At 41.3% G+C, this 27,780-nt stretch overlaps 1 long non-coding RNA gene across 2 annotated transcripts; it reads right to left on the minus strand.

Annotated features, from left to right (window-relative positions):
* On the minus strand, window positions 1-25,047 carry LOC138991282 (uncharacterized). 2 transcript variants are annotated; one of them, XR_011467306.1, is made up of 10 exons: window positions 24,462-25,047; window positions 16,501-16,605; window positions 13,369-13,488; window positions 12,716-12,853; window positions 8,856-9,010; window positions 7,673-7,787; window positions 6,568-6,665; window positions 3,802-3,988; window positions 3,426-3,559; window positions 1-2,806 (listed from the first exon to the last, which is right to left on the minus strand). It is a non-coding gene; the product is annotated as an uncharacterized lncRNA (long non-coding RNA). The 2 variants fall into 2 exon arrangements; XR_011467307.1 differs by lacking the exons at window positions 6,568-6,665; window positions 7,673-7,787; window positions 8,856-9,010 and having other exon boundaries at window positions 1-3,559.
* Window positions 25,048-27,780: the final 2,733 nt, after the last annotated feature.

Below are 27,780 nucleotides of genomic sequence, written 5' to 3' on the forward strand. Positions count from 1 at the left end.
TATAGATTCTGGTGTTAAGCTGCCTGTGTACAGATTCTAGCTCTATGCCCCTTAGTATATGAGGGACCTAGGCAATTTACTTAACCTCTATGGGATTTGGTTTTCATTTCTAGGAAATAGAGGTGATGATAATAATATCTACCTCTTAGGGTCTTGGTGAAGGTTAATGAAATAACTTATCTAAAGTAATTAAGACAGTGTACTATACAGAGTAAGTGCTTTACGAAAGTGAAAGTGAAGTCATTCAGTCATGTCCGACTCTTTGCGACCCCATGGATTGTAGCCCACCAGGCTCCTCCGTCCATGGGATTCTCCAGGCAAGAATACTGGAGTGGGTTGCCATTTCCTTCTCCAGGGGATCTTCCCAACCCAGGGATCGAACCCAGGTCTTCCGCATTGCAGGCAGACGCTTTAACCTCTGAGCCACCAGGGAAGCCCAAGTGCTTTATAAGTACTACTATTTTTATTTTGCAATACACTGATTTCACCTAGTGTTATGTGTGCCATGATTCATACCTGCTGTGTATATCCCTGCAGTTCATTCATGTCTCACTGATGTATATCACTTCAGTACAGAACTATACCAAAATTTATTTAGCCATTTTCTATTAATGGATATTGTCATTGTCCCCAATTCTTTGCTTTTGCAGCAGGGGTACAATGAGCATCCTTTTACATATCTCCTAGGGTATAAATGCAGACTTTTCTCAAGGTGTATGTCTCAGAGGAGAGTTGCTGGGTCACAGACAGTGAGAATACTTAGTTTTACAAAAAGAGGCTGAGTGATTTCCAACTGTAGTGGGACCAGAAGACAGTCTCATGTCCTTGTTCTTTCCCATCTTCCCCAGGATTTGATTTTATCAGTTTTTATTTGATTTTACGAAGTTTATTGGGGAGTGTTCTCAACACTTTTGAGGGGTTGCTGAAAGCAGAAATGTGCAGAGAACCATGATGCAATGACAACAAAGATCTCACCCAATCCTATAAGACTTTGATCAGAATTTTAATTTTTTTTTTTTTTGAGCCTTAGAGAAATTTTTTGCCTCGAGTATTTGGTGAAGGAAACATATGCCTTTTTAAAAAGTCTAATAATTTTGACTTTGTTGACTTCACACTCGGAGAAACCATAAGGCATTTCCTCAATCCTTCTTAGATTCTTGCAGCCCCAATTCTCCCCACTATCCCTTGCCCATTGCAATTCTCCTTTGCCTGCCTCCCTAATGCTGCCCCATTTCTATTCTCCCCTTACTTCCCTGACCACTCTCTCCTTTTACCTCCCTCTTTGATGACCATGCTTATTCCCTGCTGCCCCTCAGGTTGCCTGAGTTTTGAATCCTGACACTTTCGCCCATGGCAACTGTGAACCATTTCTTACTCCTTAATTTTACTGTCCCCCAATTTCCTCAGTTCTAAATGGGCATCATAAGAGTATCTACTCACCTGGTTTAGTGAAGATTAATGTAAAACTTGTAGAAAAGAATCTGATACATACTAAGTGCTCATGAAATGTTACTGTGCATTATTCCCTTCCCTTCCATCTCAAGTCAGGTTTCCTAGAAAGGGGTCTCAGATGCAAGAAGTTTACTGCTGAGTGTTCTCAACACTTTTGGGGTTGTAGAAAACAGGGATGGTCAGAGAACCATGATGTAGTAACAGCAAAGGTCAAAGCCAACCCTACAAGAGTTCTAGAGCTGGATGACCTTTTCAGAGCTGCCCTCAACTGGAGACAGAGGTCAAGTCTTTATTCTCTATATTGTAGTACAAACTAAAGCCACTTAATGTTGCTGAGACTTGGATTTCTTTATCTGTAAAATGGCTAAATTTTACCTATCTTAAAGGATTCAATGGAGAAAAAAAGTCCAAAAACAGATGCAGTAAAGAAATAACCCAATCAATGTAAGGTGTTAGTCATCACAGCATGTGGCAATAGCACCTTAATAGCATACATTAAAACTCAACATTCAGAAAACTAGGATCATGGCATCTGGTCCCATCACTTCATGGCAAATAGATGGGGAAACAATGGAAATAGTGAGAGACTTTATTTTCTTGGGCTCTAAAATCACTGCAGATGGTGACTGCAGCCATGAAATTTAAAGATGCTTGCTCCTTGGAAGAAAAGTTATTACCAAACTAAACAGCATATTAAAAAGCAGAGACATTATTTTGTCAACAAAGGTCCATCCAGTCAAAGCTATGGTTTTTTCAGTGGTCATGTATGCATGTGACAGTTGGACTATAAATAAAGCTGAGTGCCAAAGAATTGATGCTTTTGAACTGTGGTGTTGGAGAAGATTCTTGAGAGTCCCTTGGACTGCAAGGAGATCCAACCAGTCCATCCTAAAGGAAATCAGTCCTGAATATTCATTGAAAGGACTGGTGTTGAAGCTGAAACTCCAATACTTTGGCCACTTGATGCAAAGAACTGACTCATTGGAAAATGCCCTGATGCTGGGAAAGATCGAAGGCAGGAGGAGAAGGGGACGACAGAGGATGAGACGGTAGGATGGCATCACTGACTCAATGGACATGAGTTTGAGTAAGCTCTGGGAGTTGGTGATGGACAGGGAAGCCTGGTATGCCGCAGTCCATGGGGTCACAGAGAGTCAGATATGACTGAGTGACTGAACTGAACTGAATACACATTTAAAATGGGATTTAAAAATCTTAGTAATTTAAAACTACAGTGACCACCAGCATATATGAGGACAGCAGAGAACTCACTCTCACTAACTGTTGAGAATTTTCAGCAAGATTCATTTACTCATCTTCATTCATAAAGGGAACATTTTTTGAATTATGTTTCCTAAAAAAAAAAGAATTATTCAGATACATGTCAGGATGTTGGTAATTTTAAACAAAAGCTGATTAAATATTGAGTGCTCATAATCTAATTTAGAGTGTTTACTCATCTTTTGTGCTTTCTAAAAAGCTGATCTATAAAAATAGATTTGGGGTTGTGATGTGTGATCACAGCCGATGTCAAGATGCACCCTGATCACAGGTGTGCCAGACACACTCTTGCATTTATTGATCTACCTTATACCAGACACCCAGCATGAAAATAGCACTAGGCAAAGACCAAGGCCCCTTTCTGAAAGAATATAACAAGGATAGTTCAGAACTATCTATACTTAAGGAAAAGGGAGGTTAGCAAGGAAGACAGAGCTATAGGTCTTTCTAATGCTTTCTTTCTGCAAACCCACTGAAGAGTGGCTACAAACAACCATGGAACATTTTTCCTGCCTCCCACTACCATTTCTCTACATAATTTTCCCCTGATTTTCTTCTCTTTTCTCTTTTCATTTCCTCTTAAATACAGATGAAAAAAAAAATCAGTCAATTCCTTTTTTAACAGAATACAGCAAAAGAAATGAACTGAGAAGACCTTTCAACCCAAGAGCCTAGAAAACCTCTTTATATACCTGGCAAGATTATACCTTCTTCTTGGACCACTGCCCTGATCCCTTGCTTCTTGTGATAATCATATCATTTGGTTTTCATCTCTGGTACTTTGTCTTCGCACAGTGAACCAGTGGAGCATCTCTTGGTTAAATTACTAGAGGATACAATCAAAGAAAGTGCAATCAATACAATCAAGTTTCCAAAGTACTGACTCTTTTAAGTCATTGCTGAGTTGCCGTTTCCCAGCAATACAACAACCAGAATCACATTTAAAGAATTCTACTGAATTATTGTCTATTTCCTGCCTCTTTCCCACGTGACTATCATTTTATTTTCCTTCTCCCAAGACAGTGATCTACCTGGACAACTTCTCCTTTACAAGGATATTCAAATTACCTTAAAATGATATCTGCACTAATTTCTAACTGCAGTTGCCTGCTCAGACTCTCTCAAGAAACCTGGCTCTTTAGCAAGTAACAAGGGGGAATCAATATTCCAGAGACAAAGTGATGAGAACTTTCCTGGAACAGTTTGCCATCTCTGCTTAACTCCAGATCTTTCTGTGAAGACTCAGGCAATTCTTCTGGAAAAAAAAAAAATATATATATATATATATATATATATATATATAGCCTTGCAAATGTCTACCAAATTTTACAAAGTATTTTTTTCAATTATAAATTTACAATATAATCATAATAACCATTTATAGGACACTACGTGCCCGCCCTATCCTTCAAGTTTGTCCGTGGTGGCCCAGTTGGTTAATGATGGAGGTGGGATTTCAATGCGGATTTCTTTGACTGTAAAGACCATGTTCTTAACTACCACATGGCTTCTTTATTTATTTGCTAGTAATTAGTACATGAGATAATGTATGAAGGGTCTAATACAATGCATAGCCCATATATACTCTATTGTCTTCTACTCATCTGAATCTTACATTAATGATAAAAAATGGTAAACCAGATACAAGAAGAGAACCACCAAGCTCCAAAGTGATCACTTGTGTTGGTAAATGGAATAACTACTATCAGTTGATTTTTCCATCCTTAAGCCAAAAATATTTTTTAGCTTACCTTGATGTCAGAGAATAATTAAGGAGTCCAATAAAGGAAGGAGGTATTCTTAATTATCTGTTGACTATTATTTGTTTTGAATGGGTAGATTAAGTAGCTTATCTTCAAGGCCAGCTTACATTATTAATGATAATCATAACAGTTAAATTAATTTTGTTAAGCATTTATTATGAGCCAGCTACTGGTTGAGATATTTTATACACAGCATTCATTTAACCTTTATAACAACCTGTAAGACTGGCTGTACTATCTTTATTTTATATAGGTTAAATTTAAGGCTTTATAAAGGTAAGTATCTTGGCCCAGGGGCTTCCCTGGTGGCTCAGATGGTAAAGAATCTGCCTGCAATGCGGAAGACCTGGGTTAGGAAGATCACCTGGAGTAGGAAATAGCAACTCACTCCAGTTTTCTTGCCTAGAAAATTCCATAGACAGAGGAGCCTGGCAAGCTAGAGTCCACAGGGTCAGATGTGACTGGGCGACTAGCACACACACACACACACACACACACACACACACGCATATATCTTGGCCAAGATCAGAGGACTGGCAGATGCTGAAGGTAGAATCAGAACCTAGTATGCCTGACTCCAGAGCCTTTATTCTTTATGTGTCCTTCATTTGACATTTCTTTACAAATATATCTGTAAGCACCCGAAGAGTGTCACACATTTGTCTAGGCTTCAAGGACATTGTGCTGAACAAGAGAAGCAAAATCCTGGCCCTCGGAGACTCTTCTATCAGATAGGAATACCACTGTGACAAATGTTCTTGAATGCTAAATGATAGAAAAGGGGCATACAGAATGTTATGAAGACTTATAACACGGCTATCTAACCTAGTTTAGAGAGTCAGTGAAACTGCACAGTGAAAGCAACATTTAATCTGAATCTTGAAAAATGAGTAGGAGACGGCCAGATGAAGGAGAAGAAAAGAGTATTGGGAGCAGAAGTAATAGCACATTTGAAGGCCTGGAAGCAAAATGATATGGCTCATTGGAGGAACCATAGAGTCCAACAGAACTCCAGCACAGAACTGTTCTACTACAGGCAGGTTTGAGGAAGGAGATAATTACATAACAGAGGGCCAAAGATGATGAATGAGAGCTAGACAAGGGCCAAATCATGTGCCTGTAAGCCACCTTAAGGATATTGGGCTTCACGTAAGAACTGGGGAAACATCCAAAAAAGGGTTTAGGAAAGACCAGATTTATGCTTGGAGGAGGGCAAGGTGGATACAAGGAGCCCAGATCCACCTGAGACATTTTACAAAGTCACAAGTAGAAGAAAAGATGTTTTTCTTTTCAAAGGACTTAAACGCTAAAGTGAAGTGAAGTTGCTCAGTCGTGTCCGACCCTCAGCAACCCCATGGACTATAGCCTATCAGGCTCCTCCGTCCATAGGATTTTCCAGGCAAGAGTGCTGGAGTGGATTGCCATTTCCTTCTCCAGGGATCTTCCCGACCCAGGAATTGAACCCGGGTCTCCCACATTGCAGGCAGATGTTTTACCATCTGAGCCACCAGGGAAGCCCCAAATGCTTAAGAGTGAATATAACTATACATGTTAACATGTGTAGCAGATACAGCTATAGACAACACTTATTGAGAACCATGTGACATTTGTCCACTTGCAGATATTTATTGGAAACTTACTTTGTACCTGGCACTGTTCCAGGAACAAAAATGCACAAAAATGCCTGTAGTCATAGAGTTCATGTTTGAGATTTGATTGCCAGATACTAAGTACAGGCATTAACTAGATAAGTCTTCCTATGAGCTGGAGAAGGCAATGGCACCCCACCTCAGTACTCTTGCCTGGAAAATCCCATGGACGGAGGAGCCTGGTAGGCTGCAGACCATGGGGTCGTGAAGAGTCAGACACGACTGAGTGACTTCACTTTCACTTTTCCCTTTCATGCATTGGAGAAGGAAATGGCAACCCACTCCAGTGTTCTTGCCTGGAGAATCTCAGGGACGGGGGAGCCTGGTGGGCCACCGTCTATGGGGTCGCACAGAGTCGGACACGACTGAAGCGACTTAGCAGCAGCAGCAGCCCTATGAGCTGGGCTAGCAGATTATCTCACCTCATTATCTCTTCTTACAAAGACACTGAGGTGCAGGGTGGTCAAGGACTCCCCAAGATTTGCCTGCAGATCTGTCTGACTCCAGAGCCAGTGCCTTCCTGTGGGATAAACACAAAGGAAAGGCAAGAGAGCCTAAAAACACAGCACCCTCAGTCACTGCAGCCATGGGAGCAATGCAGGGTCCTACACAGGCTGAACTCATAAGCTTTAATTTCAGTCTTGCAAGTGGTGTTTTTAAAGATTTCAATGAACTTTTATTTTATTTTACAGTAAGACCACATTTTCCTTAATGCTTCCTTAATCAAAATATTTCTAATGGGTAAATTCGATTCTCAGCTTGGCGCAGAAATCAGCTATGTGTTCTGAAGACAGCATACTCAACAGCCTGACTCCACAGGGCATGACTGTGATGGATGAATTTGGAGTGTCTGACAGGGAGGCAATGCCTCTAGCACCTTTATATTGATTTCCCTTTCATCCTGTTCTCCCTCCTGCTCATTGAGTCTTTTTTTTTAAATTTTATTTATTTATGTCTACTTTTGGCTGTGCTGGGTCTTTGGTGCTGCTTGGGCTTTTCTCCAGTTGCAGTAAGCAGGTGCTACCCTCCCGCTGTGGTGCTCAGGCTTCTCATTGCAGCGGCTTCTCTTGTAAGGAGCACAGGCTCTAGGGCACACAGGCTCAGGAGTTGCAGCTCGCTGGCTCTGGAGCACAGGCTCAGTAGTCGCGGCACACGGGCTTAGTCGCTACGTTGCCTGTGGAATCTTCCCAGATCAAGGATTGAACTTGTGTCTTCTACATTTGCAGGCAGATTCACAACCACTGAACCACTGGGGAAGCCCCTCACTGAGTCTTTAATGAAGAAAATTTGGCTTTGCTTTATTCAGGAGCTAGATCCCTGTTCTCTCTCCCTGCACAGTTATGCCTGCTTAGCTCCTTAGTTTTCAATTCCTCTCAGGAACTAGGATCAAGAGGTCATCTTAGCATTAGTTTCTGGAAGAATGTGCTTCAGGGCACATCCCTCAAACTCCTAGGAAAGAGGCCCTCAATGAATGCTGGAGTCAGATGCTTGTTTAGCCCATTAGCAGACAACCTGGCCTTTGTTTACCTCTGCGTCAGAGCGGGCAGCACCTCCGTGGTGGGTGGGTGGAAAGGACAGAACCTCTCCCTGTGCGCTGTCATCTTGAGTGGCCCTCCTCCGCTTGCAGTCCTCTGATCTTCTACTGGCAAAGGGGGAGACAGGTAATAGGAGAGCTGGTATCTGAACTGGTGCCTAGGAAAGGATCTGGCAGATCCTTGAATCTAGAATGTTGGGCCTTTAGAGCCTTTTTCTTTATCTCTGGGCTTTAGTCGCACTTTAGGACTACAGAAGGGCTCACTCAGTGTCTGGTCACCTATACTGAAGAACAGACAAGGTGTGCGGCCTTGAGAGGGCCAGATGCTCAGTGGTTATGCTATTCCTGTGTCCATCATTCCTTCATTCCCACCTAAACCAAAGAGAAAGGAGCTCCATTTTCCAAAGCTAACCCCTTCTGCCAATCTGACTTCCTCAGTTAGGAGGCCAATCTCCTTTTTCTGGATTCTTTACCTCACCCTTGCAGATATGTTTAAGAATTCTCTATGTCACTGAACTTTGATCTAAAACATCCTACTAAATTACTTAAGTGACCTTCCTCTATCTCTTCTTTCATCCCAGATTCTTATCACTAATTTCCTTCATTTCTAATTCTACTCAATCCTTTTCCATTTCACTTTGAGTTCTGCTGCTCTCCTGTGGGAGAAGGCAATGGCACCCCACTCCAGTACTCTTGCCTGGAAAATCCCATGGGTGGAGGAGCCTGGTAGGCTGCGGTCCATGGGTTCGCTAAGAGTCAGACACGACTGAGAGACTTCACTCTCACTTTTCACTTTCCTGCATTGGAGAAGGAAATGGCCACCCACTCCAGTGTTCTTGCCTGGAGAATCCCAGGGACGGGGAGCCTGGTGGCTGCCGTCTCTGGGGTGGCACAGAGTCAGACACGACTGAAGCGACTTAGCAGCAGCAGCAGCTCTCCGTGACTCTTCCCTTGCAGGTTCAGTGGCCTAACTACAAAATTATTTTTTTTTTCCCTCAATCTGTAGGGAAAAAAATTGATAAAAATATAAAGACAAAATAGGTCAAAGATGGAATTTAAGGTTCAGTTCAGTTCAGTTCAGTTGCTCAGTCGTGTCTTACTCTTTGTGACCTCATGAATCGCAGCACGCCAGGCCTCCCTGTCCATCACCATCTCCCGGAGTTCACTTAAACTCACTTCCATCGAGTTGGTGATGCCATCCAGCCATCTCATCCTCTGCCGTCCCCTTCTCCACCTGCCCCCAATCCCTCCCAGCATCAGAGTCTTTTCCAATGAGTCATCTCTTCACATGAGGTGGCCAAAGTACTGCAGTTTCAGCTTTAGCATCTTTCCTTCCAAAGAAAAAGGGTATATAAACAAAAACTCTTAGCTAAGTGGGGATGAGAATGAGAGCAAATGCTTATTTTGAACAATTAATATAGGCAGGATAACATTCTAGTTATTCTAGAAATATAGGATACATCAGACAAGGATTATTAACTCCATCAAGGATCTATAAACAAGAAAAACAGAAAAGGTCTGCACAGACTGATTAAAGGTAAAAGCAGAAATCTATATGTGCTATACATAATTTTCATAAAAAGTTTTTAGAAGACTGAGTAGGAGACATTTCATATTTTAAGTTTTAATTTACATTTCTGATTCCCTTTGGGGGGGGTATGTTTTATTGTCTATATATTTATAAGAACAGAGATGTGATAGACATTCAACAAATGTTTACTGAAGGAGTGAACTGAATGAATGACTGAAACGAAAGTTTCTGGCAGGTTTGTGTTTCAAAGTAATGCTGCCATAGAATCGTCCTTCATTTGAATATTTCATATGAAATAAATGAGAATTTTCTTCAGACCAAGGACCATGCCATGTATTCTTCTCAGAACCTGGTTGGTATGATTAATGCACAATAAATATTTTCTGAATAAAGTGAATTAATTAATGAATAAAAATACTTTAACAATGCATAGCAGGTAACAATTCTAATGCATTTGTCGAAAATCATAGAAGTATCTATTAAAATGTATTTTTATGATCAAAGAGGAAATAAAAAATACCTAGAGAGAAAAGAAAACGAAAGCGCAACAGTCCAAAATGTATGAGATACAGCAAAAGCAGTTCTATTAATAAGGGGGAAGTTTAGAGCAATAAAATCTTACCTCAAGAAACAAGAAAAAGCTCAAACAACCTAATCTTACACCTAAAACAACTAGACAAAGAAGAACAACTAAAACCTAAAGTTAACAGAGGAAACAAATCATAAAGAGCAGGGCAGAAATAAACGAAGTAGAAGCAAAGAAACCAAGTGCAATGATCAATGAAACTAAAAGCTGGTTATTTGAAAAGATAAACAAAACTGATAAACCTTAAGCCAGACTCAATCAAAAAAAAGGGGGCGGGGAGGAGTCAAATCAGTATAATTAGAAATGGAAAAGGAGAGGTTACATCTGACGCCACAGAAATATAAAGGCTCATGAGAGACTACTATGAACAACTGTATACCAATAAAATGGACAACATGGAAGAAATGGACACATTCTTAGAAGGGTGCAATCTTCCAAGACTAAATCAGAAACAGAAAATATGAACAGCCCAATCACAAGCACTGAAATTGAAACTTCACTATGCTTTATATAGTCTGTTCTTCTTGTAGCCCATGTACGTGAGGTATTTATGACATTTATGACAGCTGGAAAGCTGTGAAGAAAGGGATAAAGAAAGTGGGGTTGTGGGAAGCAAAAAGTCTCATTATCTCCAGGGCTACAGCTAAGGCTGTGAAATGGCTTAGCTCCCCTGAGAGGGTACCATGTGATATGAAAGTACACACTTCAAACGTGCCATTTTGGCAGTCTCCTAGTCCTTCAGTTTCAATGCATCTTTCACTGTTATTTAAGGACATGCAATCATGGGCAACAACTCCAGCTTTCGTACCCCAGATACTTTTTCCTGGTTTTCCTTAACTTTTGCAAGTAGACTCAAATACGTGGGAGTAAAAATTTTTTTTTTTAAATGGACTCCGAACATTCCCAAGTAAGATGTTGAACTGAAAAACTTCCCATGTCTCCTTCTAATTACCACTGTCCTTCCTGCCAGATTACAAGCCATTCAAATAGCAGGCCCTGACATTATCTCACATTTGACCCATAAAAACCTCAGCACTCTGTCATTACCCAGAAAACAACAGCTGAATCTTGGACATGGGATAGATGTGTATGTCATTCTGGAAACCTTCAGACAGCCCAGGACTAGTGATTCCCAACTGTTTATTCTAAGAAGAATTTCAACAAGGTTTTATTTGTGTATGTGCCCACTTACACGTGGCTGTATCAAAAAGAAAGTGAGAGAGAAAAGCTCTCCATTTTATGCTGTATTATACTGCAGTTAGAGAAAATGTAAGCAACACAGAGTTAAACCTTCTATTCCAGAACCCTTTCTATCAGGCAAACTCTGTTTTGGGCAGCTGATTCTATTTGCTCAACATACTCTGTTTTGGGCAGCTGATACTATTTGCTCAACATTCAAATGATCTTTTGTTTATATGCAGATGACACCACCCTTATGGCAGGAAGGGAAGAACTAGAGTCTCTTGATGAAAGTGAAAGAGGAGAGTGAAAAACTTGGCTTAAAACTCAACATTCAGAAAACTAAGATCATGGCATCCAGTCCCATCACTTTGTGACAAATAGATGGGGAAACAATGGAAACAGTGAGAGACTTTATTCTGGGGGACTCCAAAATCACTGCAGATGGTGACTGCAGCCATGAAATTCAAAGACGTTTGCTCCTTGGAAGAAAAGCTGTGACCAACCTAGACAGCATATTAAAAAGCAGAGACATTACTTTACCACCAAAGGTCCGTCTAGTCAAGATATGGTTTTTCCAGTAGTCATGCATAGATGTGAGAGTTGGCTATAAAGAAAGCTGATCCCCGAAGAATTGATGTTTTTGAACTGTGGTATTGGAGAAGATTCTTGAGTCCCTTGGACTGCAAGGAGATCCAACCAGTCTATCCTAAAGGAAATCAGTCCTGAATATTCATTGGAAGGACTGATGCTGAAGCTGAAGCTCCAGTATTGTGACCACCTGATGAGAAGAACTGACTCATTTGAAAAGATCCTGATGCCAGAAAAGATTGAAAGATTGAAGGTGAGAAGAGAAGGGGACAACAGAGGATGAGATGGTTGGATAGCATCACTGACTCGATGGACATGAGTTTGAGTAAGCTCTGGGAGTTGGTTACGGACAGGGAAGCCTGGCGTGCTGCAGTCCATGGGGTCTCAAAGAGCTGGACACCACTGATCTGACTGAACTAAACTGAACTGCTACTATTTGACCAAATAGCAACTGGGCAACTGACAATTACACTATAGCGCCATCTAGCTCTCACTACCAGAGCCTGATGTCCTACTCCCAGCCTGGTTGAGTGTTTAGGGTTAGTCATTACCCAATAACGCAAGGGCTTCCCTGGTTGTTCAGTGGTAAAGAATCTACCTGCCGATGCAGGAGACCTGGGTTCATTCCCTGGCTTGGGAGGATCCTCTGGAGAAGGAAATAGTAACCTACTCCAATAGTCTTGCCTGGGGAAATCCCATGGATAGAGTAGCTTAGTGGGCTACAGTCCATGGGATCCCGAAAAAGTTGGACACAACTTAGCCACTAAACAACAGCAACTATACAGTGTAACTCAGCTGATTGCCATTAAGTGAGGATGAAGCCAAGCAAAATCCCAAAGCAGGTTTATGTTTAATAATCCATATTTAAATTTTGTTGGCTACATTCCAAACTAGTTTTCCAGTAAAAATACAAAGGCTTAGATCTTCCTTGTTGAACATGGGTTAAACGCTGCTCTGGGTTAGTTTTGTTAACCAAATTTCCACAGAGTTTGCATCGATTACCTCCTGCCCTCTTTGGAAAGGCTGTCAGGAGACAGTGTTGCAGACTTAAATCTAAAGTCACTAGATCACTGATTTTGCAAATCCCCAGGACATTTATAAAAATCCCTAATGAGGACACTTGGTAAAATTGTATTTTAATTCACTTACATGGAAAAACAGAGTTGTTCACAGAGTATGTGTGAAGAGGAATGTTGAGAAGGAGGTCATATAAATAAAATAATGAATGGGTGCCACGCTTGTAGAAGATCAAAGATCCTTGCTGAAGGCATGATCTAGAAAAAAAGTCTAAGAACAAAATTTTATGATGCTTCCACATAATAAATTCTTTACTAAAGTAACCAGTTGTGGAGGGTTATGCCTGCTTTCCATCACTATTCCTGGCTAGTGCAGGGGAGGGAAAAGGGGGCACTAAATGTCAAAGGGACAAGAACACCAGAATTGGATATCTTCCCTCCAATAAACAGTGTTATGGTGGAAAGTTTACAGCTTTTGGCTTACAGACTCGGATTCAAATATTTAAACAGACACTTTCTAGATGTTTGGGAAATTAACTTACCTGAACTGTTCAGCATTATTGCAAAAAGTAGTGGAGATAATGTCTGTAAAAATATCTAAAACTATGTTTCTGGAAAAACAGTGTTTACGACTACGTAAACACTATTGAAACATCAAAAAAGAGTATAATTGCCTACTGGTATGTTTGTGGGCATCATTAGACTGTACTTATTTGGATTGCTGGTAATCTGGTGATGATTTGAGTCAGTGATTTAAGAGGGGCCAAAGGTTCCCTACTGCATTACCTTTCGTCTGCGTCATCCGGCTTCCAAAAATAGGGCCAGTGCATCCTTTAACAGGAATAGACGTCTGAAATAGCTGAAAGATGTGTAAGTGTCAAAGTCGTAAGTATGAGGAAAATTAACCTGAAATAGAAGCAGAGAAGACTTAGGATGTGTCACTGTACTCAGCAATGGGGAGAGTGCTTGTGTACAAGATTCCTTCTGACTTCAGGGGGACAATTTGGTAGGGAAATAAGCAACAGACCCACTGCATCTGCAAGCCCGAGGTTTCCGCACGGCCTTTCCTTTCATTAGCTGTGTGGATAGAAACACATCTACACTCCTGGAGACTTGACTACCTTATTTGTAAAACAGAAATTATATTTTTACTGCCTCTCAAGAATTGTCATAAAAAAGAAAGAGAACAACATATCTGAAAGTCTTTTGCCCTTCTCAGTGATCAGTCCACCCCCAAGCAGCAATGGCTGAAGCCAAAATCCAGCAGCTTCTCTGATTCCTATCTCTCTCCCCATCGCCAACTACCTCCAACCATCAGTAAGTCCATTCACCTCTCCTCTCTGAATACATCCTGTGTTCAGGAACACATCCACTTTCCATGCAAGGCTACTATACGAGCCTCATTTCTGAACTCCTGTTCACACACTGACCTTACTAAAAAGCCTTCTCCAAACAAGAGTCAGAATGACCTTTTTAAAAAATAAACCAAGAGAGAACTAAACATTTCATACCTCTCTGTGGAAGGATTCGATGACCTTATGAAATATTCTTGACAAATAAATTAAACATTATTAGCCCTGACCACTTCTCCACTCATATCCAATTCTTCACTGCACTTCACATACTGGGATCCAGCCTCTTTGGTCTAACCTAAGGTCACTATGGTATTCTAGCTTTTTACCTAAAAGTTATACAGGTTTAGCACTTACATTTAAGGCCTCTGATGATCCATATCAAGTTTATATTTATATTTAATATGAGGTAAGATGTGAGGATTTGGGGGACATATAAATATCCATTGTTCTCATACCATTTGTTATAAAGATTATCCTTTCCCCACTGACTTGCTTTGCCTCCTTTATCAAAAATGAATTGACCATATATATGCGAGTTCTATTCCTGGACACTAGTCTATTCTCATTGATCTACATCATTATGTATTTAGGTGTTGTTGTTTAGTCGCTAAGTCATGTCCGACTCTTTTGTGACCCTGTGGACTGTAGTCCACCAGGCTCCTCTGCCCATGGGATTTCCAGGGCAAGAATATTGCAGTGAGTTTCCATTTCCTTCTCCAGGGGATCTTTCTGACTCAGGAATCAAACCCACATCTCCTGCAGTGGCAAGCAGATTCTTTACCACTGAGCAACCAGTGACCCCCTGGACTGAAGCCTACAGGCTCCTCCGTCCATGGGATTTTCCAGGCAAGAGTACTGGAGGGGGGTGCCACTGCCCGCTCCGAAATATATAGAATCTATGTTGTCTTGTGGAGAAGGCAATGGCACCCCACTCCAATACTCTTGCCTGGAAAATCCCATGGACGGAGGAGCCTGGTAGGCTGCAGTCCATGGGGTCGCTAAGAGTTGGAATGGACTGAGTGACTTCAATTTCACTTTTCACTTTCCACTTTCATGCATTGGAGAAGGAAATGGCAACCCACTCCAGTGTTCTTGCCTGGAGAATCCCAGGGATGGGGTAGCCTGGTGGGCTGCCGTCTCTGGGGTTGCACAGAGTCGGACACAACTGAAACGACTTAGCAGCAGCAGCAGTAGCAGCATGTTGTCTTGATTACTGCAACTTTATATAGCAAGTCTTAAAATCTAGCAATGTTAAAAGCCTTAAACTTTATCCTTCTTCAAAAATGGCTTTGACTATTATGAATCCTTTGTTTTTCCATATAAATTAATATATCAATTTCTAAAAAAAAGAAAAATTGCTGTCTCCTAGTCCCTTTGTATGCCACTGACCCACTGACTTATTTTAATTCTTGTATAATTTTTAAAAAAATACTTATCATTCTATTTTTTCCCAGTAAAATACAAACTTTATAAAGGAAGGGAATTATCTACTTTTTCTCCACTATTATCTTCAGCTCCTCAAATAATACCTTTTGCATAATAGGTTTTCAATAATATTTGTTGAATAAATGAGTTCACTAGTCTTAGAAGTCATTTATCTTATGAAAACCCCTATTGTTTTGAAATACGTTCCTTGCCATTGAAGAAGTCAGAGCTAGAGCACCTTTCCATAGTGTCTTCTTGAATTAGAAAATTTTTCAAGGCTACCACCATCTCCTCCATACCTAGACTGACAGTAGCCAAAATGTAATAGATAGAAGGAACATTGGTCTGAAATTTGGAAGATCAAAATGTCTGATTCTGCTCTGCCACTAACTAGGAGCGTGACCTCAGGAATGTCACTTAACCTCTTCAGACCCTTTTTTTTTTCAATCTGTAATTTGGGGATATCAGTTGTATCTACCCCACATGCATTGTGGAAATTCAATGAGATAACAATGTAGTCTTTGATGCACTGCCTGTCATATAGCAAGTGATCAACAATCATTATTGTTATCATTGTGTAAATGATTATAACTTTTGGAAGTTTCTTTAGGGTTGTTTCAGGAAACCTTAGGGCTTCCCTCATAGCTCAGTTGGTAAAGAATCTGCCTGCAATGCCGGAGACCTTGGTTCAATTCCTGGGTTGGGAAGATCCACTGGAGAAGGCATAGGCTACCCACTCCAGTATTCTTGGGCTTTCCTTGTGGCTCAGCTGGTAAAGAATCTGCCTACAATGTGGGAAACCTAGGTTTGATCCCTGAGTTGGGAAGATCCCTTGGAGAAGGGAAAGGCTACCCACTCCAGTATTCCGGCCTGGAGAATTTCATAGACAATACTGTCCATGGGGTCGCGAGGAGTCGGATATGGCTGAAAGACTTTCACTTCACTTTCAGGAAACATTGAAAGCTAAGGAAAAAACAAAGAGAAACAAAACAAATAACAAACTTTTCAGAAGTAAGGGTTAGGGAATTATTAGTAACTCTGGGCCTGACTGCCCTGGTATGACTTGTACCACTTCCAGTATGAGAAGAAACTTAGCTCTCTCACCCCTTGTTAGAAAAGTCATTCCTCAACCACAAACCTCCTTTCCATAAAGTAAGATTCAGATCTTCACCAACAGACGCTTTCATTCCCAAATGTCTTCTGCATTTTACCCAAACTGCTTTTCACTGCAGGACTTGGTTCCCTAAATGTCAAAGAGATATATCAAATCAGCAGTCCATTCAGGCATGTAAGCCTTAGTTCTTTAAAATCAGGCTACACAAAGTTGGTGGCCTTCCTTGTTAATGTCACTTCCCTGGTGGCTCAGCAGTAAAGAATCCACGTGTAATGTGGGAGACACAGGTTCAAACCCTGGATCAAGAAGATCCCCTGGAAAAGGGAATGGCTACAGACTCCAGTATTCTTGCCTGGAAAGTCCCATGGACAGAAGAGTCTGGTGAGCTACCACGGGGTCTCAAAGAGTCAGACACGACTTAGCATCTAAACACCTACTACTAGTACTTGCTAATGTCATTATTTGCTAGAAACAAGAGAAGAATGGGCAAGAAGGAAAGAAAGCTGGGAGACAGTGAGAGTTTAGCCCGCTATATGCGAGAGTGTATTTGTTCAGGTGTCTCTGTGTGTGTGTGTGAGAGAGAATACCTGAACCATCTCTTTCTTTAAAAAAAAAAAATATTTGTTTATTTTAATTGGAGGCTAATTAATTTACAGTATTGTACTGGTTTTTGCCATATATGAACATGAATCAGCCACGGGTGCACGTGTCCCCCCATCCTGAACCCTCCTCCTACCTCCCTTCCCATCCCATCCCTCTGAGTTGTCCCAGCGCACAGGGCTTTGAGTACCCCGTTTCATGCATCAAATTTGCACTTGCACATCTCTTTCTTAAGGGCTACACCAGGAACTCGAATCTTCTTCTGTCTTCTAGAATATGGTTGGAACCCGAAGTAGTAGACGCTCTGCATTGCAGTTAGGATGGTGTAGACATGACGACTAGCCAACTCTGCCCATCGTTTGGCTGAAGCACTGGCCTCAGTTAGGTGTAGAAGGTGTAGAAGCAGCCCAGCTGGGCTGGCCTCTACTGAAAGGCATTCAAGGAATGTGGGAACAGAGACTATGTCTCCCAGGTTGAATGACCTAACTTGACTCTCACTATTGGAAGGGTCCAGATAGGAGATGGGATCTCCATACTTCCCAGGGAAGGAGAGAGGAGAAAGTGGGCACAAAGCCCTGTTATGACGAAGCTTTGGCACTTTTCAAAGGAACCGGGACTCTCACTGCTAAACACTGATAAATGTCCTGGGGCTGGATAACTTGAACCAGAGGAGTATAATCAGTGTACGGGAGAGGTGGATCTGGTCATTGGCACACAAGTAGCTGCCCAAAATTCCCCAGGCACAGGCTTCCAGGAAGAACCCTGAGCACCACAGGGCAGGGGCATAGTTCATGGTTCACCACCCTCATTGAGCACACAGGGGATGCAGAACGCTGCTAAGAATGGTCTCAGTTTCCTCCACAGTGGATTACACATGAAAATCCAGACAGACTAGAAAAACATTTTTTTTTTGGACAGGGAAGGGCTGGCCCTGCTTCCTTGCCTCGCGTTTGCCAAACACCTGTTTAATACATTCTCCTGCTCATTTCCTCAGCCAGGTGCTGGGCACACAAAAAGGCGGAGCCCAGGTGAGAGGAGGCAGGAGCAACTGACAGCACCCTGTCACCACAGGTCACCTTCAGGACACCTAGGAAGGACCACGTCCTCGGAGGACTGTACACAATGCTCCAAAAATCGAACTGTTCAAAACTAAAGATAATAAAGCCCCCAGAAGCATTGCCTAGCTGTAGCACTCTGTGCTTGTAAAGCTCAAACCATCAGAGTTCAGAGCATGTAGGATGCTCCACTCTAGTTCCCACAAGGTAGAAGATAGCAACTATCTCCAAGGTACCCAGAGGAAAAGGTAAGGAAAACAAGACAAGGGGAAGGAGCCTAGAAGCCCTGAGGTCCTCCTTTTCCAGGATGGTCCCACCAACCACTCTGCTGGTGCTCGTCCCATCTCTGGTTAAACACAGAAAGCCCGCTAGAATGGCAGCAGCAGTCCTGACAGAGTGATTTCTCATACGGCACCATCTGTCCCCTGCAACTGCCACAGCTGTGGCAACGGTCCCTCTGCTCAGCTTTTGGAGCAATAATAACTCTACTCTTGCTCTTCTATATGATCCAATGACTCTTCAAATATCTGGATATGACTACTAGGCAACCTGAGTGCATCCTCAGCCAGTCTGTGTATCTTCTCCTTCAGTCAGTTCTCAGCATCTTAACTGCTTGTTTTTTCCCGGTCATTTCAGCTCCTGGGCATCAGCCTGAGGTAGGAAGGGACCACCCTCCTTCTTGCATCTGACAGGCAACAGGTCTGAACTCCCTTCTGAGAACTGGGCGAAAGGAAACCCCTGTGTCAAGCAGTGTAATTTCTGAGCCCGGTATAACATTGCCTATTGATGGAGAAATCAGAGAGAAGTAGTTTGACCTTCTCTGTGGTATGGTACAGGCTTCCCAGGTGGCCCAGTGGTAGAGAATCTGCCTGCCAATCTAGGAGACATAGGAGACGTGGGTTCAATTCCCGGATCAGGAAGATCCCTGAAGGGAATGGCAACTCACTCCAGTATTCTTGCTTGGGAAATCCCATGGACAGAGGAGCCTGGTGAGCCAGTCCATGGGGTCACAAAGAGCTGGACACAACTGCACATGCGCACATGTGGTATTGTACAGATAGAATCCAGGAAGAAGTTGCCTTAGGTTATTGTAGACAGGCACTGGAATAAAGTTTAATACTCACTTTTTCAAATTTAGAAGCAGATTTTTCCTGTCCCTCTTATTTTTGATGATGGGGACAAGGGAATACTCCACCCACCACCCACTGTGTGCGCACAGACACACACACACACACAAATACACACAAACACAATGCTATACTAATACTCTGTAGAAGAATCAATATGCTTACTGTGTATCCGAGGTCACCCAGGAGCTGGGCCAGGAAGCACTCTGAAAAACAACCTGTTTTTCTAGAAGACACCTGACACCGAGAGGGAACAGTTAATCTGAGCGCTTCTCATTGCTTCACAGCAAAGTAAGTGGGATTTCCCCCAGAGAGAGCAGGCTTCTACCTTGACACAGCTTTCAAGTATAGCTGAGAAGTACAGTTAATTTAGCTAAGGAGCTAAATAATGTTAAATGACCTCTAGGCGGCTGTCTGCAAGGAGTTCTAAAACACCACAAAATAGCTGATTCTATCCCGTGAGAGACATGCTGAAGCCCCCCACACGTGCACACTTATCATCCATCATTTTTCAACTAGGTCTCCAACACCCACTTTGGCCATCTCTGCTCTTTCTCTAGGTTTAGAGAGGATCTAGATAAAGGTCTATTTTCAGCAGACACCTACTCATCTACTGCCTTCCTTCTCGTGTATTTTCTCCTCCTCAGTGGGTCTGTTCAGGTTTCTCTAGGGCATTTGAGCATTAAGCCCTGTGCCTTTTGTGCTACTGTCTTTTATCTGATTGTCTTCAACATTTGATCCATGACTTTATGTGCATTAGGGATAAAGGCCTGAATCAAAGAAATAGCTCTGTAGTTAAAACAAAATAAAACACTAAGAACAGAACCAACAGTGGAGAGACTACTAATTAGGGGGAAATTATATAGCAAATGTTTCCTAGTTGGTGGCTTAGAATTCTAAGTACATTTTCTCATAGTAACCATGATATGCACCACACTAGATATAGATGAAATGGTATAATTATTGTCCTACTTTGAGTAAAAAAGATCCTGGGAACTAGCCTGAGTACCTTATCATTTTTATAATAATATCTCATGGGAAGATACCCTCCTGTTCTTATTCACCATGACCCTTTCCTGAAATGGCAAACATGATTGGGTTTTACTTGTTTTTGTAGGACAAGAAACTAAATGAATAAATTATTTCATTCATTCCTCAAGCATTTGTTAAATGCCCACCATAGTCAGATGCTCTGCTCGGTGCCTATAAAGACAGTTCTACCATTAAGGAGCTCAGCTGATAGAGACAGATAAATAGAGTGTCAGAGTATTATGTGATGGAGCAGAATGGTGGTTAAGGACATTAGAAGTGTGATAAATACAGAAAAGAAGACCTTGTGGAATACCACTAAAGGAGATGATGGGTGAAGCGAAGTCTTCCAGGAAAACTGGGACGAGCCAAGAGAGGATGCTAGAATGACATCACAAAAGCCAAATAACAACACTTCAAGGAGTGAGTGGCAATCATGCCCCATCTATTTAGGCATCCACTTCCTCTCTTTGGAATGGATGTTGCCAGCACAGACCTCTCACCTGAACTCAGAACATTGACCTGTCCACTCCGCATCTCCACAAGGATATCTAATAGACATCCCATCAAAAAAGCCAGCAATTGGAGGAGGGGAGAAGAGGTTGGATAAGAATAAGAGAATGGTCTTGAAATTTTATTTGTTAGAACTAGAACAAAACCCTAAGGTATGGAGGATGTCAAAAAAGCTTCAAGGGGAAGATGAGCTATAAGATTTGTTATTGTTGTTGTTGTTTAGTCACTAAGTCATGTCTGATTCTTGCGACCCCATGGACTGTAGCCCACCAGGCTCCTCTCTCCATGGGATTTCCCAGGCAAGAATACTGGAGTAGGTTGCCATTCCATTCTCCAGGGGATCTTCCTGGATCAGGGATTGAACCCATGTCTCCTGCATTGGCAGGGGAATTCTTTACCAATGAACCACCAGGGAAACATGAGCTATAAGATACATCTTAGGGAAAGATGAGGGGAAGTCTCAATTTTGAAAAGAAGAGTTTGGATCCTTGAACAGTTTGTTCTTTAACCAAAACTTGACAAGTCAGATGATACATAAATTACTTAGTGCAGAACCGAAGTTCACAAACATTTGTTCTGCCCTTTTGGTGTTAATTTTCTAGTCTAAGAGAAAATCTTCTCCTATTAATTAGAATGATTCTCATTTAATAGACAATTTCATCAAGCATGGTCAGCTATCAAGACAAGAAGCTTAGGACAAAAGGGATCATTTGATTCTTCTGAATCACTTATTTTTATTTGAAAGGTTAAAATCTAAAGAAGTCTTAAGAAACTCCCATTTCCCAGGCATTGTTTCATAGGATAACCCTGGAACCAACAAAAACATCACTGAATCAGCTGGTTACAGTGGGTCGGATCCTAAATTTTCTAATTGAGAAAATTGAGGTGCAGCAGGTGCTGCTGACATTTAGAGCAGTAAGCATCCTGCTTCTTTGTAAATGCACTTAATAAGAAGGGAATTAAAAGACTAATGCATCTCAACACAACTTCCTGTCAGTAGATGTTCAGCAAACCCTTTCCAATGTAAGGGACTCTAATGTTAACTTTTTAATTCAGTTTAATTGCTTCTCAGAGGTTTGCATTAATAACATTTTATGTGATGCCAAATGATGGAACACTGTCGTGGATAAAATTTTATTTTTAAATCAATGAAAGAATACAGGTCCCAGTGCCTGTGGACACTGCTTGAAGATCTTGTCCCTGCTTCCCCTCACTTTACCCTGCCTACTCCCACCTCTGTCCTCCTTGCCATTGCCCAATGAGGCTTTCTGCAAATGTTGCTTTAACCTATTTATCTTTCAGGATTCTTTGCTTCTCTTTACAGCTGTTATAGTTTCTCTAAGAGGAAAGGTAACTTGATAAATTATTTCACATTAGATATTAGGGATTTTTTTGATGTGCTGACTTCTCATCATATTTCAAAGAGATTAAATAGCTATTAAGGTATTTTGTTTTTTGGGGTTTTTTTTGAGATTTTTTTTTATTTACTTTTTTTAAAATTTTATTTTATTTTTAAACTTTACATAATTGTATTAGTTTTGCCAAATATCAAAATGAATCCGCCACAGGTATACATGTGTTCCCCATCCTGAACCCTCCTCCCTCCTCCCTCCCCATACCATCCCTCTGGGTCATCCCAGTGCACTAGCCCCAAGCATCCAGTATCGTGCATCGAACCTGGACTGGCATCTCATTTCATACGTGATATTTTACATGTTTCAATGCCATTCTCCCAAATCTTCCCACCCTCTCCCTCTGCAACAGAGTCCATAAGACTGTTCTATACATCAGTGTCTCTTTTGTTGTCTCGTACACCGGGTTATTGTTACCATCTTTCTAAATTCCATATATATGCGTTAGTATACTGTATTGGTGTTTTTCCTTCTGGCTTACTTCACTCTGTATAATAGGCTCCAGTTTCATCCACCTCATTAGAATTGATTCAAATGTATTCTTTTTAATGGCTGAGTAATACTCCATTGTGTATATGTACCATAGCTTTCTTATCCATTCATCTGCTGATGGGCATCTAGGTTGCTTCCATGTCCTGGCTATTATAAACAGTGCTGCGATGAATTTCACAATTTGTATGGAAATACAAAAAACCTCGAATAGCCAAAGCGATCTTGAGAAAGAAGAACGGAACTGGAGGAATCAACCTACCTGACTTCAGGCTCTACTACAAAGCCACAGTTATCAAGACAGTATGGTACTGGCACAAAGACAGAAATATAGATCAGTGGAACAAAATTGAAAGCCCAGAGATAAATCCACGCACATATGGACACCTTATCTTTGACAAAGGAGGCAAGAATATACAATGGATTAAAGACAATCTCTTTAACAAGTGGTGCTGGGAAATCTGGTCAACCACTTGTAAAAGAATGAAACTAGAACACTTTCTAATACCATACAAAAAAATAAACTCAAAATGGATTAAAGATCTCAACATAAGACCAGAAACTATAAAACTCCTAGAGGAGAACATAGGCAAAACACTCTCTGACATACATCACAGCAGGATCCTCTATGACCCACCTCCCAGAATATTGGAAATAAAAGCAAAAATAAACAAATGGGACCTAATTAACCTTAAAAGCTTCTGCACATCAAAGGAAACTATTAGCAAGGTGAAAATACAGCCTTCAGAATGGGAGAAAATAATAGCAAATGAAGCAACCGACAAACAACTAATCTCAAAAATATACAAGCAACTCCTACAGCTCAACTCCAGAAAAATAAATGACCCAATCAAAAAATGGGCCAAAGATCTAAATAGACATTTCTCCAAAGAAGACATACAGATGGCTAACAAACACATGAAAAGATGCTCAACATCACTCATTATCAGAGAAATGCAAATCAAAACCACTATGAGGTACCATTTCACACCAGTCAGAATGGCTGCGATCCAAAAGTCTACAAATAATAAATGCTGGAGAGGGTGTGGAGAAAAGGGAACCCTCTTACACTGTTGGTGGGAATGCAAACTAGTACAGCCACTATGGAGAACAGTGTGGAGATTCCTTAAAAAACTGGAAATAGAACTGCCTTATGATCCAGCAATCCCACTGCTGGGCATACACACTGAGGAAACCAGAAGGGAAAGAGACACGTGTACCCCAATGTTCATCACAGCACTGTTTATTAAGGTATTTTGGCCCCTGAAATGTACAGGTTGGAAAGGGAAATTGGGGCTCCAGGAGGTCTTCCTCCCCACACTCCTCTTCAAGTCATAATTATACAGATTGGAGTATACTAACCCTTTTCAGAAAAAGGGGTGAGAAGAGGCAAAAACTGGACCCAACCATCTCCTGGCACTTCATAGATATAGTCCAGGTCTAATTTAGGTATTTAAGCTTGAACTTCCCTCGTAGCTCAGTTGGTAAAGAATCTGCCTGCAATGCAGAAGACCTGGGTTCAATTCCTAGGTTGGGAAGATGCCCTGAGAAGGAAGGAAATGGCAACCCACTCCAGCATTCTTGCCTGGAGAATCCCATGGACAGAGGAGCCTGGCAGGCTACAGTTCGTGGGGTCACAAGGGTCAGACATGACTTAGTGACTAAACCACCAGTTTTCAATCTTTGCAATTACTTCCCCCACACCCAACTAATGTTTTCACCCTCTAAAACAGTTATTTAATTCCCACATTATTTCTTACCTTGTTCCTCCTGCCTTTCTCCCAGTTTCTCTCCTCTTGACTGGTGTCTGGAAAGACTTTGGGGTCAGAAAACCTGGAATTAAGTGTGGCCTACCATTTGTTGGTTGAATGACCTGGAGTTTTCCCCTTAATTTCTTTGACTCTCTGTTTCCTCATGTGTAAAATGGCCACACTAATAATAATTACTCACAAGGTTATTACGGGGGTCAAACTATGTGATGGATGTGAGAGTACAGCTTTGCAAACCTACAAAGTCCAGTAGGTAAAGTCCAATAGGTATTGTACCAAAGAAGAAAGTGCTCTACTCCGAATGTTCCTGACTACATGATGATGACATCCTGGCACAGAGACTGACCTGGGTGGACCCACGTCTCAGAAGAAGCCAGGTAACGTGCCCATGAAAGATCTTCCAGGGGCGAAGGTGACTATGAATCCACTAGTGACTCTTCTGGGGGACTCGGGGCACATTCAAAAAAGTTAGCACTTAAAAATGGGAGGAAGGAAACAGACAAACAAACGAAAACATGGACAAAGGGAACAGCAAGACAAAGGACTGAACAGGCAGAATCTGTTAAGGAGAAAGAAGGTGGCAAAGGGTAGCAGAGCCAGCAGCACAGAGAAACACTGGGACAGAAATTAACAGATGCGCTGCTGAGTGGATAAGGAGACCAGATTGCTCAAGTTACACCAAACCTTAAGTGACCCAGCTCCTGAACAACAGTCTCTGTGTGGTCTGGCATTCTAATGCTTCCTTTCCTTCATGAGGCCCATGCAATGTGACTCCTATTTTCCTTATTTCCCTGTGTACACTTAAAACAAATCTTGTTACCTGAAGAAAGACCAATGGACTTCATTCTTCCAGCATGAAAGAGCCTAACGTTCAAACGGTAAACTTTATTATTTAAGGCCATTTTCTTCTCTTTTGTTTGCCCCCAAACCCTTGGATTATTTACTGGTGATCATTTAAAAAGATCTAGCAAAATGTCCTGTTTAAAAAAAAAAATTAGTATATTGAATAAACAAATAAATATGATCATAGCTAGATTTGAACAAATAACATTCATGCAGTTGAAAAGAAACTAAAATGGTAATATTCATAAACTCTATGTTTGACTTTCAGACTTGTCTGAGGAAGCTCCAGACCTATCATTGTCTCAAATTAATATATGTGAATGTTCAAGGCACTCTCCTAGGAGGAGAATTCATGGATTGGCTTTAGGGAATCTATGAACTCCATGAAACTATATACAACACTTGGAACATATATGCTTTGTTTCTTTCCATGGATTTCATCACATTCTCAAAAACCACTGACTTAGATGTTCCTAACTCCATCTTGGGATCTCTTTAAACCTCTGGATGTATCTTACAAATTTAATCTTCTTTTATTGATCATCTCCATAGCTTGGTCCTTTCAATCCAACACTTGCTTTCTACCTTGTCCTCAGCCCACCTTTGCCTTCCTCTTTTCTCTTCCCTCTTTCTTTATTGGTCTCTCCCCTTTGCCTTTTCTAACTCCCTCTCCAGCTTCCCTCTTTCCTCCCATTCATGTGACTTCCATGTTTCTTGCATCTCAAAGCTAAAGAGGGTGCAACTTCCCCACTTAAAATATTTCAACTAAATCTCAGTCCATCTCCTCATTCCTCCTTTTTTTTGGTAGATCTATCTCCACCCCTCCCCTCCGGCAAGTGCCTGAAGAGTCACACAGTATGAGTCACTGTGATATTAATAATGTCCTTTGTGTGGGAAGATGACATCACTAACCCACCATCAGTGGGCCATGTGCCCTTGAGCAATTTTCTCTATAGTAAGAACAGTGGGCATTGATGTCTTCCCACGCCCCAGCTCACTGCCCCTAAGAATAATTTTAAGAATTTGGGGGTATAGAAGCTGGACCCAGAATAGAACAAAGCCAATTTACTGTCTCCCAAGTTTTTGATCTAGGGCTGGAATAGTCTTAGGAGGCCCATGTCCCAAACTAGAAATAGTCAAAATATTTTAACTGATTTTATTTTATTTTTTTGCTTATGGTTAGTTTTGATTATTATTCTCTAATATGAAAGAGATCGGGTGCTTCCCAATGATGAAGTCCTCAATGATAACATTCCCAGTTAGTGAGCATGGGTATGTTACATCACCTTTAATCTTCCCAGGATTAAATCCTCAGGAACCTGAAAATCACTGAGATTAAGTAATTTACAAAAACCACTGAGCTAGTAAGTAATAAATCCAGGACTGAATCTCCTTTTCTTTCTATGACACCATGCTGCCACATCTGCTACAGCTTCAGTCCCTCTCTTCCAGGATGCTAATAAAATGAACCTCAAAATATGGCCAAGAAGAGCCCCTGAGCAGCTTAAGTGACTTGGAGGTCCACCTCTGGCTGACCTTCCCTTTCACAGTTACTTGCCTACAATGAATCTCAGACTCTTTCAGTCGCTGGAAATCGGATGGCTAATTTGTCCTCAGAGTTTTAAGGGTACATTTTTATAACTTGCTCTGTTATTCGTGGCATGGAAGTAGGATCCATTTCTGGCTTGCCCTTACTGGTCACTTATCTGCTGTAATTACTTGGATCAGCTAGTGCAGGAAGCAGCGTAAGCCACCTAAGAACAGTTTGTTTCCTTTCTGTCATGCCTGGAGAGTGATCTCTTCTTGACTGGAGTCAGCTGTGCTGTCCTAATGCTCCAAGATCAAGTGAGGGCTGGTAAATATCGGTCTGGTGCTGTGCTCTGGTGGCATTTCATCTGTGTCCTCCTTCCCTACCTAGATTGTAAGCAGGACAGACACTGCCTCTATGTTGATTATGGTGATGATACCTACAATGACAATAATAATCATAGATAACATACTATTTGATGCTCATGATAAACCAGGAAATACACTATATGATTGCTGAAATGAGATTCCATAAGTGGTCTACTGACTTCAGACACTACATTTCCTCACTACTCTATATTGTTTCCCAAATTCTCATATGGGAAATTTGGGAAAAGAGAGAAAGAAGCCTCTTCTAATTGTAGGTCAGTTTTTCAGCTTTGAAGATTAGAGAGAACTCCCAATGAATTCTACAAACATTTGTTACATGCCTACTACATTCTAGCCTTTCTGCTAAATGGGATGGAGATTCAGATATATATATATATATATATATATATATATATATATATATATATAATTTTAATCTAGCTTAAGAGACAAATATGCAAGGAAAAAGACTTTCAAGATGAACTGGGGCAAGAGAGGGGAACTAATATAAAATATAGTAGGAACCCAGAGGAAACAAGATTAAGTCTGATTAGGAGAATCTGGACTAGAA

The sequence above is a fragment of the Bos mutus genome, chromosome 16, assembly GCF_027580195.1.
Source record: "Bos mutus isolate GX-2022 chromosome 16, NWIPB_WYAK_1.1, whole genome shotgun sequence".
NCBI classification, from domain to species: domain Eukaryota; kingdom Metazoa; phylum Chordata; class Mammalia; order Artiodactyla; family Bovidae; genus Bos; species Bos mutus.